At 38.8% G+C, this 16,189-nt stretch overlaps 1 protein-coding gene across 39 annotated transcripts in view; it reads left to right on the top strand.

Annotated features, from left to right (window-relative positions):
- The window catches only part of ABLIM1 (actin binding LIM protein 1), a 211,479-nt gene that overhangs the window by 99,261 nt on the left and 96,029 nt on the right, over positions 1-16,189 (top strand). The window lies entirely within an intron of this gene.

The following is a 16,189-nucleotide window of genomic DNA, read 5'->3' on the forward strand; positions in this document are numbered from 1 at the left end:
AGGGTACAACCCCTTTTATGCCCTGCAGCAACCTTTCCATCAGACTTTGAAAGATGCCAGGTGCTACGCTCACTCCGAACTGGAGTCTGTTACATTTGAACGCACCTCTGTGCGTGACTATAGTTTGGGCTTCTGCGGTCTCTGCATCTACGGGCAGCTGCTGGTACGCTTGGGCTAGGTCAAGCAAATATTTTTCCGCCCCCGAGTGAGTGAAGAAGGTGTTGGACCACGGGCACGGGATAGGCGCTCTGCTGCAGTGCGTGGTTCAGGGTGGCCTTGTAATCCCCACAGATTCTCAAAGAGCCGTCAGGTTTTATGGGGGTTACAATTGGGGTCTCCCATCGGGCGTGGTCGATGGGTTCCAATACGCCCTGGGCTATTAACTTGTCCAATTGTTCATCAATTTTTGGTTTGAGTACAAAGGGCACTCGACGAGGCTTAAGGCGAATGGGTGCAATATCAGGGCAGAGATTAAATGATATAGGGGACCCCTTGTACTTGCCTAATTTCTCGGAGAAAACTTATTGGAAGTCCTGGACGAGGGCCGCCTCCCAGTCATCGCTTACAGTCTGGTTGATGCCTGTCAGCTCGATTCCTAGTGGCGCGAACCACTGCAAGCCTAATAAACTGGGTCAGTCTTTGTCGACGACGGTGAGAGGTAGGGTTGCGGTGTGGTCTTTGAAGGAGACTTGGACGTGACTGGAACCGGCGACTGGGATTCGATTTCCCTGATAGTCCTTCAATATAAGTTTCTGAGTGCTGAGATCCTGGCGGCGGATGTCAGGGATCAGCTGTTTGAGGGTTTTCCAGGAGACCATTGATAGGGAAGACCCGGAGTCGACTTCCATAACGCATGGGCGATCTTCAATGGTGACCCTTACTCGGATTTTCCTTGCATCAAGGGATGAAGCGTGGCTGATGGTGATGGTCTGGTGTGCCTCTTCTTGTCTGGTAGAAGTGGCTGGCGCTCGATTTCTATTGTAGTGGTTCCACGGATTGCTTGGGCGGTCCCGATTTAATGGTGGGGTGCCTGTTGCCTGCCGGAAACTATTTTCTCTTTGGTTTGGACTGGAGCCTCGCTTGCCCCTACAGACTTTTGCAATATGGCCCCTCTTCCCACAGGAATGGCAGAGGGCGTCTAGGAACTTGCAGTCTGAGCACGGGTGGTTTCCCCCGCATCCAGCACACTGATACGGGGGCTTACGACTCCGCTGGTCTCGCTGATCGCGCTCCGACCTGAGTCTGTTGACTTCCTCTTCCTCACTTTCTGACGTGGATTCGAGGTCTTCATGGTGGGTGGCCGTTGTGTGCCTTTCAGAGGGAAGAGCAGTGTCGCTGGCGAGTTGGCGATTTGGGCCGTTCGCTCGGCGCATTCGGGCTGCTGACTTCCTGGTTGCTTCTGCTGCAGTAGCATCGGCGATGACATCTGCGAGGGCGATGTCCCCCTTCGCCATAATCTTGCTCTGGGTGGTGAGGTCTCTCAGACCCAGAACAATCCGATCTCTCATGGCTTCTTCCAGATTTGCGAAGCCACAGAGTCCACCCAAGTTTCTGAGGTCTGCTACGAAGTCTCCAACGCTCTCGCTTTCCCATTGGTCCCTCTGGTAAAACTCGTGTCTTCTAATGAGGGTTGGCACCGCTGGGGCATAATGGGCCCTGAGGATGGGAGCAAAGGTGTCCCAGTCCATCGTTTTGACTTCTGCTGGCTTGGCGAGTGCCTTTGCCATCTTGAAAACGGCGGGTCCGCAATGGGTTAGGAACACAGCTCGTTTCTTGCCAGGCATAGCATCCTTCAAGTTATTGGTTTCCAGGAACATTTGAAACCTGTCCATATACGAGTCCCAGTCTTCGTTGGCTGGATCAAATGGAGCGGGTGGTATGGCGCTGCTGGTCATTCTGCTGCTATTGGTGCGCTCTCAGCCACGTGCTCTGTTAGTGTTCAGCGAGTGCTCAGTCAGCTCTATCGTCTCCGCATCCCACCTTCGTCGCCAGTGTTAGATCTGGGAGAGTGGGTGCAAGGAACGGAGACAAGGCATCGAATAGTGACTCCAAACTCTTTATTAGTGATTTCAGAACAGAGCGAAAATACTCGGGCAGCAGCAGCTCCTTTTATAGAGCTGGCTGCTGTATCATCAACCAATGATTTGAGTTTGCCGCGCTTTGGAGAGTCCAATCATGGCGGCCCGCTATTAGCCAATCGGATTAGCCCAAAATGACCAATCATGACCCGCTATTCACTCAATCAAAAGTGCAGGATTACGATCCTGCCGTGGAAAGAAAACTATTAGAGTTGCAGGCTTACGAGTCTGCTTAGTTCGGAACACCTAGTAAATACACAATTAGACAAAGATATATGTCAGGTTTGCATACTTTTGGGCATTTATAGGAGCATGGGAGAATGGGCACACTGCTCTTCTTCAACCACTACACCTGCTGTGGCCGGTAAAAGATCCAGTTTTGCTATTAAAATCTGCTGACCTCTGAGGATATTCTGCTTTCTGAGGTTGCAAAAAAATATCAGCATGAGGAAAAATTTTAAAAATGTAACTACAAACTCCCTGAGGGGTGTGTATTGCTTCACTGAATAATAATTCTTTTTTTAAATAAAATCTAGATTTCAATCTTTATGTTAGGGAAATTTGGTGATATGTCCATCTCCGTCCCCGACCTTATATTCTTTTTCTCTTCAGCCTCTTGCCTCTCCCTTTCTTACTTGCCTCTTTTATACAATAAACAGCACAGTACAGCACAGCAATCCAGGGCTGGAAGGGATAGAGTGGTAAGAAAAAAATAGATCACTTTACCAGAGGGTTGACTTAATCAAGTGAAGATGAGTTTTAGAGGAAGCTAAAGAGATATTTAGATAAAACTGGCTAATCGTTTAGGTTTAAGGCTATTGATTACCCATTTCTCTCTCATTGCCTCAGTTTATATTACAATTTTCAACTAGCTTTTTAAAACATCTCAAGTTTCAAACTTGATTTTTTATGATGCTCAGTTTAAGCATCTGTCATGCCCCTGGTGGGAGCCTGACTCTGAGGAAGAGGAGGAACAGCCAACAGGGAGTGGGAGTGTGGCTCCAGAGGTGGTGGAAGAGGCTGGAAAAGGGCAGAGGCTGGCTGAGCAGTCAGAGGAGGATCCAGGCTCATCCCCTATCCATCCTAGGTCACACAGTGAGGAGAGGATCAGGGAAAAGCGAGGTCTACTCAAGAGGAGATTACCATGATCCTCCTCGTGGCTTGCAGGTGGGAGCTATGTATGTAAGTTTGCAACTGCACAGTTAGAATTGCTGAAGTCAATTAGTGTTCACCTTGAAAAAGGCTTATCTTTGCCGGCCTTCTTCCCATGGACTTTTCTTGGTTATTTTCCTGGAGTTTATAATTAGTTATCTTGGTTTGCTTCAGAACTCTCATCAATGTGGTTTGTTTTGGTTTTCTGTTTACCTCATTATTTACTTTTGTGACTTTAAACTGTGCCTAATAAAACAGTGAAGTTAAGTTGAAGGCTTTACTGGACTTTAATATATGTTTTGGGTTTTGGGTTATTTTGAGAGACTACGGGTCATCACAGCATCATAAATACAAAAGATATATATATATAATTTTCATAGATTTTCACAGGTACAGGTATGCAGGTCTTGGTGTGTTCGGGTCTTTTCCCGTGTAAGATTGAGAGCATCTTGGCAACGTTTCGACGAGGTCCCACTCGCCATCTTCAGGCTGGTGCTTTCGGCTTTGTGCTTGGGCGAGCTCGTCAGACGAACACTATACAGAAGCCTGATGATGGCAGATGAAATTCTGCCAAAACGTTGCTACAACTTTAAAAGCACAACTATAATGACGTGGGAAAATACCCGAACAAAGCTGAATACCATACATATAAATACCCAACTTAAGAAAATATATATATATATATATATATATATATATATATATATATATATATATATATATATATATATATATATATATGATTGTTCGGTTTCACTCAAGTTGTTGTTGTGACGTTCAGCAGCCATCTGCCATCAGGCTTCGGCGTGAGTCAGATTTACAGTTTCAGATTTGATGGGGCGCCTATTGCTGTGCCAGAATAGCTGCCCAAATTCAAATCTGACTACTGTAAAGTCTGACTCTGAAGCCGATGATGGCAGATGATTCTGCTGAACGCTACAACTAAAAGAACACTACAATGCAATACCAACAAGCCACCATACATGTTCCAAAAACTTAAGAAAACAAATATATATATATATATATATATATATATATATATATATATATATATATATATATATAAATACACACATACACATACACACACACATACATACACACACACACACACACACACACACACACACACATATCCTTAACAAATTTTAATGTTAAAAATTAAAAATATGAAACAATTGTCATAAAAAATAGGAGAGGAATATCAGTGTTTAATTTTTTTTTAGAAAATTGCTTTTGCTAAGCCTTAAAGGTACTTTCTTTAAGCCCATATTTGAAATATACACTATAATAATTACTTAAGAAATAGCTGTAACTTTTACCTTTAAGTTTTTTGCAACAGCGTACAAACTTTACTCTCTTTGTACCTTTTAAAAATAATCTTTATACTTTTGTTTTTGTGTTCTAGTTGTACAAGAACACAGAAGCTTTGAGTATTTCTAGGACTTGCTCAAGGCTGATAAAGTCCCAGTCAGCTATAAATATCACTATCCAGGAAATGAACTCTTCACATTAAAATGTGAAGCATCTCAGTTATTCTTCGGTCAACTAAAATGTATTGAAGGAAAGTACGTGGGGTTTTGTTTGAAATATATTTTGAGTGCCAGAGTACTGTTTGATGTTATATAAACAAACAATAATGGCTTAACTTTATCTGAGGGAATTTTCATGCATTCACTGATCTGTGTAGAATTGCTTATAAAGTCTTATCTTTTGTGCACATTTGATAGAAACTCTTTTAAGTGTATGTAGGAATTCTGTTCTAAGTAATGCACAAAGAAAAGTCTTATAATTAAAAAAAATGGAGATTGTTCTGAGAAAGCACAATAAATGGTATTTTACCTTCAGTTTCCATCTATCCTTCACTCAAATACATACATTGGTGAATGCATGTACCAATGCATGACAGAAGAAAAGAACTTTTCAAGATATGTGTACATAGTATATTTATGTTCTGCTTCTACAAATTGGGTGTAGAAGCTACTTCTAAAATGGTAATCGTAAGTTAAAATATTCCAGTCCAAAATTATTAACTTTATTTTTAAATACACACATTTTAAAATGACTGAAAATAGAATCAATAGTATATTCTGAAAGTAATCAGGAAAAGCCTATTCTTTTAAACCAGTTGCATAAAATGAAAAGTTATGTTGCAGATTAGTGAAGAGATGTAAAAACATGAAGTATCATGAAAGTGTCCGAGCTAGAAAATTACAAAATTGAGCTATTTCTCTACTCCACACACAGCCCAATTGCAGAACAGCCAAAATCTTTATATGAATTGGGTATTGACTCTGGCAGCTTGAAGCAGTTGAATGTATTGGAAGTTCTCCATTGATGAAAATGTGCATGCTTTTTTAAATTGAATGAAAATCTGCAGAAGTAGAAGTATTCACCCTCTTCACAGACATTGGAAGGATTATACTCATCCTTAGAAATCTGCCAACTGCTCATCTTGAACAAAGATATCAAGGTAATCTCAGTGGAAAAATACAAGGCACAGCTACACTTCCAGTTTGAGCTTTCCAATAATACTGCCTTGTGGTCATCATCCAAATGAATGTATTCCTCTCTTTTTGTGAAATAAAAATAGTCCAGGAGTCTATAATTGCACATAACAGTACTGAGATTAAACAAGCCAAGCAGAGACCATTATCAAGATTAAAATATGCCTGCTGCATAGTGTAATTATTGCCTTTGGTGAGGAATGGAATGTAAATGAATCCAAGGCACTATCCAAAATAGGGTAGGGTTGTTATATACTACAGCTATATATTTTAGTATTTTAGAGGTTCATATTAATTTTCTGCAAATGAATAGGCTGAACAAAATAGTTCTTCCCTTTAGAATGGCATTATAACCTAGAACCTTATTAGAATTTTTTAAAAATAAAATATTCCCCTGTCTGTTTTCCCCAGAGGGAATCCACATTTTTGCAGATTCAGCAAAGTTAAGATAACTATTGTAATTTAAGCGTTACTTTTTTAATTTTAACTTTAAATGAAATAAGCTGTTGATTGTGACTGATACTAATCCAAGTAACTCACATCTTTCTGATGGCTTCGAAATAAAATGAACGTCTGTAGAAAGTAGAAAGTGTGAGATAAAATTGTACTCAAGAATACAAGAATGCAGAAACTCTGTTTAGTGTGGAGAACAGCCATGAGCAGCTCCACTTTATTTTGTAAGAAAAAAAGGGTACATTTTATTCTAATACTATACGAAAAAGCTATACCTAGTACATTTTATATTATGAAGAAGACTAATAAAACTTTGATTAGTGGGGAAAGTGTGTTATTAGTCTCCATCCCCAGAGGGCTTTATATTAGGTAGGGAAATTGAAGAAAATATCCTGGAAGAAAGCAGCAGCAAACCATTTCAGTATTTCCATCAAGAAAACTCTATTTGTTTGTCCATAAAGTCTACAAGCATTGAATTTTGATTTCAAAGACTTCACATTTAGCAGGGTAAACAAACTTAACATACCACTTCACGGTAATTCCCTGTATAACTTCACACTTGGTAGGTTGTCAGGTTAATAGATATTTTGCAATGTTCACTAATACTGTCCTACTTTTTGTGGCTGTTTTAAAATAAAATATTTTGGCAACTTTTTCAGGTGCTTGGCACCATTCTGTGACTGTACAGTGGCCCAAGTAGTGTACACACACACACACACACACACACACACACACACTGTATATGTAAGTCTATCTCTATCTATCTATCTATCTATCTATCTATCTATCTATCTATCTATCTATCTATCATCAATCATGTAAATGTATTAATATAGATATAGATATGAGAGAATAATATGGAATAGGTCATTTATAAAGCCCACAAGTACAGTTGATCCTTTATGGGAAGATCTCCCTCTTATATAGCATTTTAAATTTGTCACTGACCTTCAGTCAGTTATGTATGCTATCCAGCTGTAAAATTGACCTGGAGGCTGCACCATTTGCTGAATCATCTAACAATTTTATTCTGTTTATAAAAGTTACTTAAGATCTAAGCACAAATAGTTTGCAGGTGGGGACCACTAATTTATCATTATATTTAGTCTTAGAAGTTCCATTAAAGTCAATGGACACTTCATTTTCCTTTTCAGATTTTGTTCTCAGTTAAATTATTTTGTGTTTGTGAGCAAAACTAAAAAGGTTGCAGAACAGAATTAAGGTAATATTTTAGCTTTTCTATCTATACTTAAAAGCATTGGTATGAAGTGACTTTAAACTCAGCTGCTTTTTGTATTGGAAATTGTGTGAAGACAGCTTCCATCCAGGCATTAAATCAGTACCGTACTCTTTATACATGTCCATATAGAGGTATATGCATACACAAACACTTCTCTATTGGTGTATTCATCAGAAAAAGCTTACTTTTCTTTTTCCAATACTGTGATTTCCTGTTAAATAAATTATTCTCTGGACAGACTGTCTGGCACCACCATGACTCAGTCGTGTTATAGGAGAAGTTATGAATACAATAGAACAATAATTTTATAATGCTGTGCATTATCTGATTTACTGCATTGCTGCATTAGATGGCCATAATTAGATTCAGAAAATGGAATATATAGGAACGTAGAAAATCTTCCCAGGAAGGTAAGGAAGTTGCTACATTTTTCTCTTAAGTAACTGTTCCATCTTTTGCTTAATCTCTTATCTTTTGTAATTAGGTTTTTTCATGTCACAAGTTCATTATTTACTTATATTTGGTAGTGATGATTTCATTTTAAAAGTCTCAATATTTTACAGTCTTTTCTGATTTCTTTGTAACATCAAACAATTATTGACCTAAAACTATAAGGTAGTAATAGGATAGAACAACCAGACTAATTTTGTTTTGTTTAAAAATGCCTGAAATGCCTTTTAAAAACCATCATGTTTTCATAGAGAAAAAGGAAAGAAGCGAATTGAGTTTATAATTGTGAGGCTAAGCTTCTTAAAGTCCCAGAAATTGAAGGTCAGGATCCCAGAGTGGGATCCTGCTTAGAAGAACACGAAGAACGAATGGGATTGTAGGGAATAATAAGGGTAGACAGAACCTGGAAAGTTTGGGAGTGGAGGTTCTAACACAAGCACATGTAGCTTGAACTGCATATTTGGATCAAATAGGATGCTAGTGAAGAGCTCTGTGCTGTAATGAGACATGAAAACAATATGGAAGAACCAGAGTCCATTACAATGAAATAGATTGTGTTTTGTAAGCAGTGATATCACTGTGGGAAATTTACCATTAACAGAAATCCAGTTTTCTGTGTTAACAATCTCTGTGAGTCATGCCATATTATATAGGAGCAAATGCCTCACATTATTATTATTATTATTATTATTATTATTATTATTATTATTATTATTATTATTATTATTATTATTTAGATGGAAAAGGAATCACAAAGGCATGATGTGCAATTGTAATTCTTTGAGACATGTGAACTAACTTCTTTTATTTTTTTGTTTCAGGCTATAAATAATATGTTTTACTACATTCAAAGTTAGGAAAGTTAGTTCTTCAAATATTGAACTAGAGTTCCCAGCAGCTTCAATGTGTAATAATAATAATTTATTAAATGTATATGCTGCCTGATTCTCAACAACTCTGGGCAGCTCATAACAGTCAAAACAGTCATAGAAGTAGACTCAGTAAAGCATTAAAACTATAAAAATAAATGCAAAGATAAATAATAATAAACAATAGTAGGTCTTACAAAAACATCAGCTTCTGTCTTAGCTCAGGAACTAAAGAGATTCCAGTCTTTTAGGAAATCAGCAGTGGCTTACACTTAGTTTTGTCTGCAAAACGTTAGGGAAATTAAATTTAAAATTGTTACTGAGTGTGTCTGCTTCAGATCAAAAGGAAAACTTGCTTAAAACTAACCTGCTAATAGATAAGTTGATGAAAAACAAGAGATGTTACAGAGTACTTTAGTGCAGGAGTTGGAGAAAAGCAGAAAACCCCATTTTCTGATAGTAATGCTGTGTCAGTCTGTGCTCCATTCAAAATCCAAGAAAGAAATACTCAGACTCCATAGGTTAGAGCAAAGTTTTTTCTTTTACTGAAAATCAAAGTGGAAGCTACAGGTTGAATTCTGAATCTAAAGAATTTGGCGCGCAGATCACATATACAAAGGGATAAATTGTTCCCACCCCCAAAGTCCAAAAGACTCTTCCAATTAAAAGTTCTGAATATGATCATGTGGGCATCTTCAGGTGGTGATGAGGCCTCTGTCCGTTGACCTTGACATATTTTGATAAAATTTCGCAGCTGTGCAAAGGAAAGAAAAAGCTAGGCAAGGTAATAGAAACTTAAGAACAGGAATTTATACTTCCCCTCCTCCTTCCCTTTTACAGCATAGGAATGTAACGCCTCCAGCTTTCTTCCCCTCCAATTTCCCCCTCCCCCGTTACTAATGACAGCCGAAAGATGGAGAATAGTGAGAAACATGCGTAGCAGTAGAAAAGATGTAGAAAAAAAATGTAGAAGAGATCTTGAAGGCTGACACGCTGCTTGACAAATGATTGAAATCAGATTGCTGCAATGTTTATGACAAGAGTCTAACCTTACTGGTGATTCTTTTGTTCAACTAATTGTTTTCAAGTTCTGAATGAAGAGAAGATCAGAAATAGTGACTGAATACTTGGACTTAAAACACAACAATAATATTTTATCTGTAAGATGAACAATGTGTGGAGTACAAAACTGAATCTGATTCAATTGTTGCCTTGTATATGAAATTTTCTATTTTAGTTCAACAGCGCATGCATTGTTGATACAAATAATATAACTGTAAATATAGCTCTTCAGGTTCAAAGACAAAAACACATTTTCCCTTATTTGTAGATATACATATAACACCTATCTAAAACTTCAAACTGTATAGGTCACCCTACACACACACAATTGTACTCCAGCTCCAGAAAGCACTCACATGACCCCAAGAAGGGACAGTTGCTTTAAAGCAAGGTGTGTCACACTCATGTCCTGCGGGTCAGATGTGTCACGTGCTGACCACAGCTACCCTAGTTTTAGCAAAGAAAAAAGTCACAATACGTCACGTGATGAAAACGTGACGCCATGAGTCTGACATCCCTATTTTAAAGAATCGATATATTCAAAGCCAATAGGATGCTGATAAGAAACAAATATTTGAGTCACTATAATCTGATCTATCTATGTCCTATGTGAATATCTAAACCTTGAGATTTAAAATTGTTACAGTTTGAAATCTATACTAAAATTAGTATTTTAATCAGCAATATTTTGCTCAAAAAATATGAACTCAATGCCCTTGTTTTGTATGGCAACATAATCCTATAAGTGACTTACTTGATTGTATTGAATAAAAATTTGGAAACCTAAAATTTAGTGTAGGTTTTGTCACTATACGACCTTTTCCGGCTTATACTCATTAATAGAGAGAGCCATCAGTGCCTCATATTTTCGTCCTCCTGGCCACTAGTATATCAACTTTGTTCATTTAATTGTGAGATATTTTTTTGGTTCAAGGTGAGAAAGCAGATGCAAAATATATCACCTATTGCATTCTTTTTCCATTAGTTTTATCTCTCATGAATTATGCATAATTTCGATTCTTCACCACCATGCAAAATCTCAACTTACTGTCAATAGAATGGAGGCACCTGTCCTTCCATTCAAGTTTACTGAAGCTGATTAAACAGACTAGAGTTTTTGCAGTATAGCCTCTGGACTCCATCTGCTTTGGCTTCTGGTCTGTTTGGCATAAAAGCTGCAGAACAGACAGGTGTAAAGATGAAAATTGACGTGGTTCACAGTCTGTCTCTATCACCATCACCCTGTTATGTAGATAGTTTAAAAAATATGCTCTCAGAATTGTTTTTGTTTGAAGGGCAATTGTGTAAGCTAATTGCAATTACAACTATGTCCTTACGTCCAATCTGTGTAGATCTCAAACTGAAAGTTACCTGATACCAAAATGTTTTAAAGGATGTTTTAAGCTGCTTTCTTGAGATTTGCTGTGTCAATAGTTAAGAAATTACATAATCATTTCAATTTCTTTCTGTTACCTAAAGTCTTATCTTCATAAGACAAGACTTTGATTATGTAATTTCTATTTACGTGTTAAAGTATACGAAACTTTTGGTTGTTTTGAATAATATCTTAAAACTGAATATATAGAATTATGCAATGGGGCTTTACAAATGATCATTTGAAAGCCGTTTTCAGCATCAGCCTTTTTGTTCCTTGCCGTTACTTCCATAATTTAAAATTGTATCTGTTTTCAAAATAATCATATATGTATGGTTGTTTTTCCCCGCTCAGAACTGTTCATTTACCACTAAAAATTCTCAGGGTGAGAATAGCCCATCAACTAATAATAGCCCAACAACTAATAATGATGAATAATGAATGATAAAACAACATTTATTTTAAGGACAGGTGGTTCAATTAATGTGCCAGAACAAGACACTGAATTGTTAGTAATTTGATTATTGTTATATCTCAGGAAGAATGCAAAGTGTGGGTAAACCATATAGGAAATATGGCTCTATGAGCCAATTCTACTTTATTTCCAAGGCTACATTAACAAAATTTTGCAAGTCTGAAAGTACAAACAACCTGCCATCGCTTTTAACAACCTGAACATTTAGTGAATTCTTTCTAAGTTTCTTCTCTGACTGTTAATCCATTGGCAACTCCTGTCTTTCTTGTCTGACTGTTTTCTAGGCAACATTTCTTCCCTTGTCCCCCAAAGTTATGCACATAATCCATTATTATTTTAATTGCTGAAAATGAAGTTCCCAATCACTACATCATAGTTGCACTCTACATTTTTGGACACCTTTATTCCCAAATAACAACATTTGCCACTGCTGTTGTCTTTGATTGCCACTCAAGCTATTGGGTTGTTCTGACAAAGGAAGAAAATGCTGAGCAAAAATTTGGTCTTCTTTTTTTTTTGATCCACCCACCCTTTTTAATTTTGAGAGCCATAGGGTATTGTTTATTGGGTTTAGGTTTTCTATTTGCATGATTCCAAATGACTAAATGTGGTTTTTCAGTTAAAAAAAAAGGTTGCTTGTCCTCAGTGTAATATGACCTACTTACTTTATATGTCCTAATATAGCTTTCTTTCATGCTGATTTTTATCATAGGACTGTCTTTCAAGAAGACATTCTTGAGTAAATGCTTTATGGCTAGAAGGGAGATCTTCTGTAATAGACTCTGATAAGAAAATACTTCTCATTGGAAGTCAGTGAGGGCAGGACAGAAAAAGAACATAGAAATGGTGTTTATACTATATGTTGATATATGACATAGAGTTGTTACATCTGAAATGTTAATGTACATTTGTTGTTCTGCCACTGATGATGCACACAAAAATCTTAATTTGTTTCCATTTTTATACAATAATAGCCTTTTAGGAGCCTGTTTTTTTTAAAATAAGAGGTCCATAGTACTTAGAAAAAATTACCTTAATAAAACAGAGAAGAAACCATACATTGAAAAAAGGTTATATGAAGCATCCAAAAAAAATAATAGTGCTGTGGGTGAATTGGAAATTATAAATGGATAGTTCTTTTATTAGTTTTACTGCAGTTTTTAACATTTTTTCAAGTTACTTGTTATATAGGTTTGAAACTAGAGATGGGGATAATACTCCCATTGGTAATATAATGCAACATAGTGATATGACATAAGTATCCCATTTATAAGATATTGCTGCTTACTCAGGAGTTTTGATGAAAATAAATTCCAAAATCACAAGTGTTATGCATCTCTTATTTCAGTATGGATAGCTATTTTTCCGACTATAATAGACTCAGAAAAGATGCAAATGAGTTCAAATTACCTTTAGGAAATGTAATTCAAAATAATAGATTAAATTTATAGGACACAGCCTTGTTTTTAGTCAGGTCATCATTCTGATAGCAACTTTCCACAGTATTAGACAAGAGTGGTTCCACGCCTACCAAGAAGAGATGGAATAATAATTGTATGTGGGATCTTTATTTGTAGACAGTTAAAACACATGATTTATCACTGAACAATGGTTATAATTAGGCTTGTTGTCAAAATTGTCAAAAGTTTTTGTACAAAAGTTTGATTCAAATTACTATATTTGCTTATTAGAATTAAATGTTTTTTGTTCATTCTTGAAATTCTTTTGAATACAAACCATAAGTTGATAATTCTTTTAATATTATACACCAAAAATCCATTTTCAATGTATAACCATGCTGTTTAATTTATTTCACTCTTCATTAAACTCTTTTTAACCATTTTGAGCCACATTTGATACACAACTTTTGTTCAATTTTTCAACTCTAATGTTGAAGTAAAAAGACTATTGTTAGTCTGAATTTTGTAAATGGATATACTATAGTATATGTTAAGTATGGAAAATAAGGGAGACCAGACATCTGACCAGTGACTTCAACTCTTTAATAAAGTGATAGACATAACAGAACAATGCTATGGGCAGCAGTAACCCTTTATAGGGTTAGCTGCTGCCTTATTAACCAATGAAAATGTGCAACAGGTTTAAACTACTGATCAATAAGGACAGTCCCAAAATGGCCAATCAGGGACTGGTTCTGGCCCAATCCCAAGTTGTTGTATCAGGACCAATCAAGTGTGCAGGTTTTCAACCCCTAATTTGCATTTAGGTTATTCATTTTTATTGATTCACAACACCCTCCCCTTGGGTTCCGTTTGAGGGGAGCTGTGATAAAATCTCAAGATAGGCAGGCCGTTTGGTCTGCCTGGATGATTTCGAGGCTCCACCGGTTTTGTCTAATGTCCGGTTCGTGGAGCGTTTGGATGACCATTGTTAAGTTCTATTTCGCTGCACGGCGATTCCGTGCTGCATTCACTGTGGTTGTCTCTGCTACTGCGCGTTTCTTCGGGTTTTGCAGTTCGTTTTCCCCCGTATCAAAGTTCCCTGAAGACATCAACTCCTCCCCGCTTCACGCCCGGTGTTTCGCTGGGCTGTAGGGCTCCCGTTGACCTGCTATTAGTTGTATCAAAGTCAATTCCCTCGATACTCCCTCCCCTTGAGTTGGTGAACTGGGGAAGTCATGGCCGCTGGGTGGTAATCTCGATCGGAGTTGGTCTATGTGGCGTTTCCACACCCTCCCATCGTCTGTTAGCAGGCGGTAAGATCTAGGCCCGGTGAGGTAGGTAACGGTTGCGGGTATCCATAACGGGTCGCCGGAAAAGTTTTTGGCAAAGATTAAATCGCCTACCTTAAATTCCCGGCATTTGCTGCTGGAGCCGAAAGGTTTTTCCGGTGTGAAAGCGAGGTGGAGCCGGTCAAGGTGCGATCGTATTTTCCGCCCCATAAGAAGTTCAGCGGGTGTTTTGTTGGTCACGCTGTGGGGCGTGATGTGCTGCAATAAGAGGATTCGATTGATTTTCTCGTCGATGTTGCCAAATTCCATTTTGTGAAGGGTCTTTTCACAAATTGTATCATGCGTTCTGCACGTCCATTCGCCGCAGGGTGCGCGGGCGAGGTCAGCGCATGGCGGATGCCCCGATCAGCCAGATATTGTTCAAAGGGCAATGCAGTGAACTGTGGGCCGTTGTCCGAGACCAACACGTCCGGAAACCCGTGCGTGGCAAATAGTCTGTTTAATTTATTAATAACTGAGTCGGTTGTAGTTGTGTGCATTCGATGAATCTCGAGCCAGTTAGAATAGGCATCGACAGTAATCAGGAAAGTGTGACCTTTGGTAGGCCCCGCAAAGTCAATATGAATACGGGACCATGGTCCCCTCGGCGTTCCCACTCGGTTGGGCTTGCTTTAGGTGGGGCGTTGCTGACGTCCTGGCAACGCTGGCACGTAGCGACCCAGGCCTCGATTCTTTTGTCGATTCCCGGCCACCAAGCATAGCTGCGTGCAAGTGATTTCATCCGCACAATGCCCGGATGTCCCTCATGCAATACCGCCAACACAGTCTGTTGCAATTTGCTAGGGATTACGACTCTATCGCCCCACAAGATACAGCCCTTTGGGAAAACAGCTCGGTTTGGCGGGCTTTGAAAGGCGCCCATTCAGGTGCAATTTGGTCCGTCGGCCACCCCGTTCAACCCAGCATAGTATGTGTTGCAGAACTGGGTCACGTTTTGTTTCAAAAGCAATGTCTCTAGCCGCCAAGGGTGGTGCCTGTAGAGTTTCAATCTGTAGCGTTGAGAGGGTTGGGGCTGGATCCACAACAGCGTCTGGGAGCGGTGTTCTGCTCAATGCATCGGCGTGGAGAATCGATTTCCCGGGCGGTGCTGCAAGGTGTAGTTGTAGGCCGCCAGGAATTCAGACCAACGGGTCATTCTGGGGGACAATATATACGGGGTTGGTTTATTACCCGCAATGATCCCCAGTAGCGGTTTATGATCAGTGATTATTGTAAAGGCACGGCCATAAACATATTCGTGAAATCTTTTAACTGCAGCAACAATAGCTAAAGCTTCTTTGTCCAGCTGACTATAATTTCGTTCAGCTTTAGCTAAGGTTCGCGAAAAAACGCGATGGGGGCTTCCGCTCCGTTTGGTAACACGTGGGCCAGAATTGCCCCAACCCCAAAAGGTGATGCATCACATGTGATAGTGAGTGGCAGGGTCTCGTTGTACTGCATAAGTACTGAATCAGAAGTTAGCAATTTCTTTACTTGTTGGAAAGCATGTTGTTCCCGTTGTCCCCAAACTCACGTTGCTTTTTTGTCTAATAGTCTATGCAATGGTTCAGCCACTGTTGCTTTGTGGGGTAAAACACATTATAGAAATTAATAAGTCCAAGGAACGCCTGTAGGTCTGCCTTGTTCCTTGGAGTGGGTGCCTTTTTAATTGCTCGTAATTTGTTTTCGTGGGATGAATTCCTTGGCTGTCCAGGAGGTATCCCAAAAATTCTACTTTTTCGGTACATAACTGGCATTTATCTTTTTTACTCTGAGGCCTGCATTTTGGAATCTTCG

This window comes from Notechis scutatus, chromosome 4, assembly GCF_049901735.1.
Source record: "Notechis scutatus isolate UNSWTSFEM ecotype Mainland chromosome 4, rNotScu1.2, whole genome shotgun sequence".
NCBI classification, from domain to species: Eukaryota; Metazoa; Chordata; class Lepidosauria; order Squamata; family Elapidae; genus Notechis; species Notechis scutatus.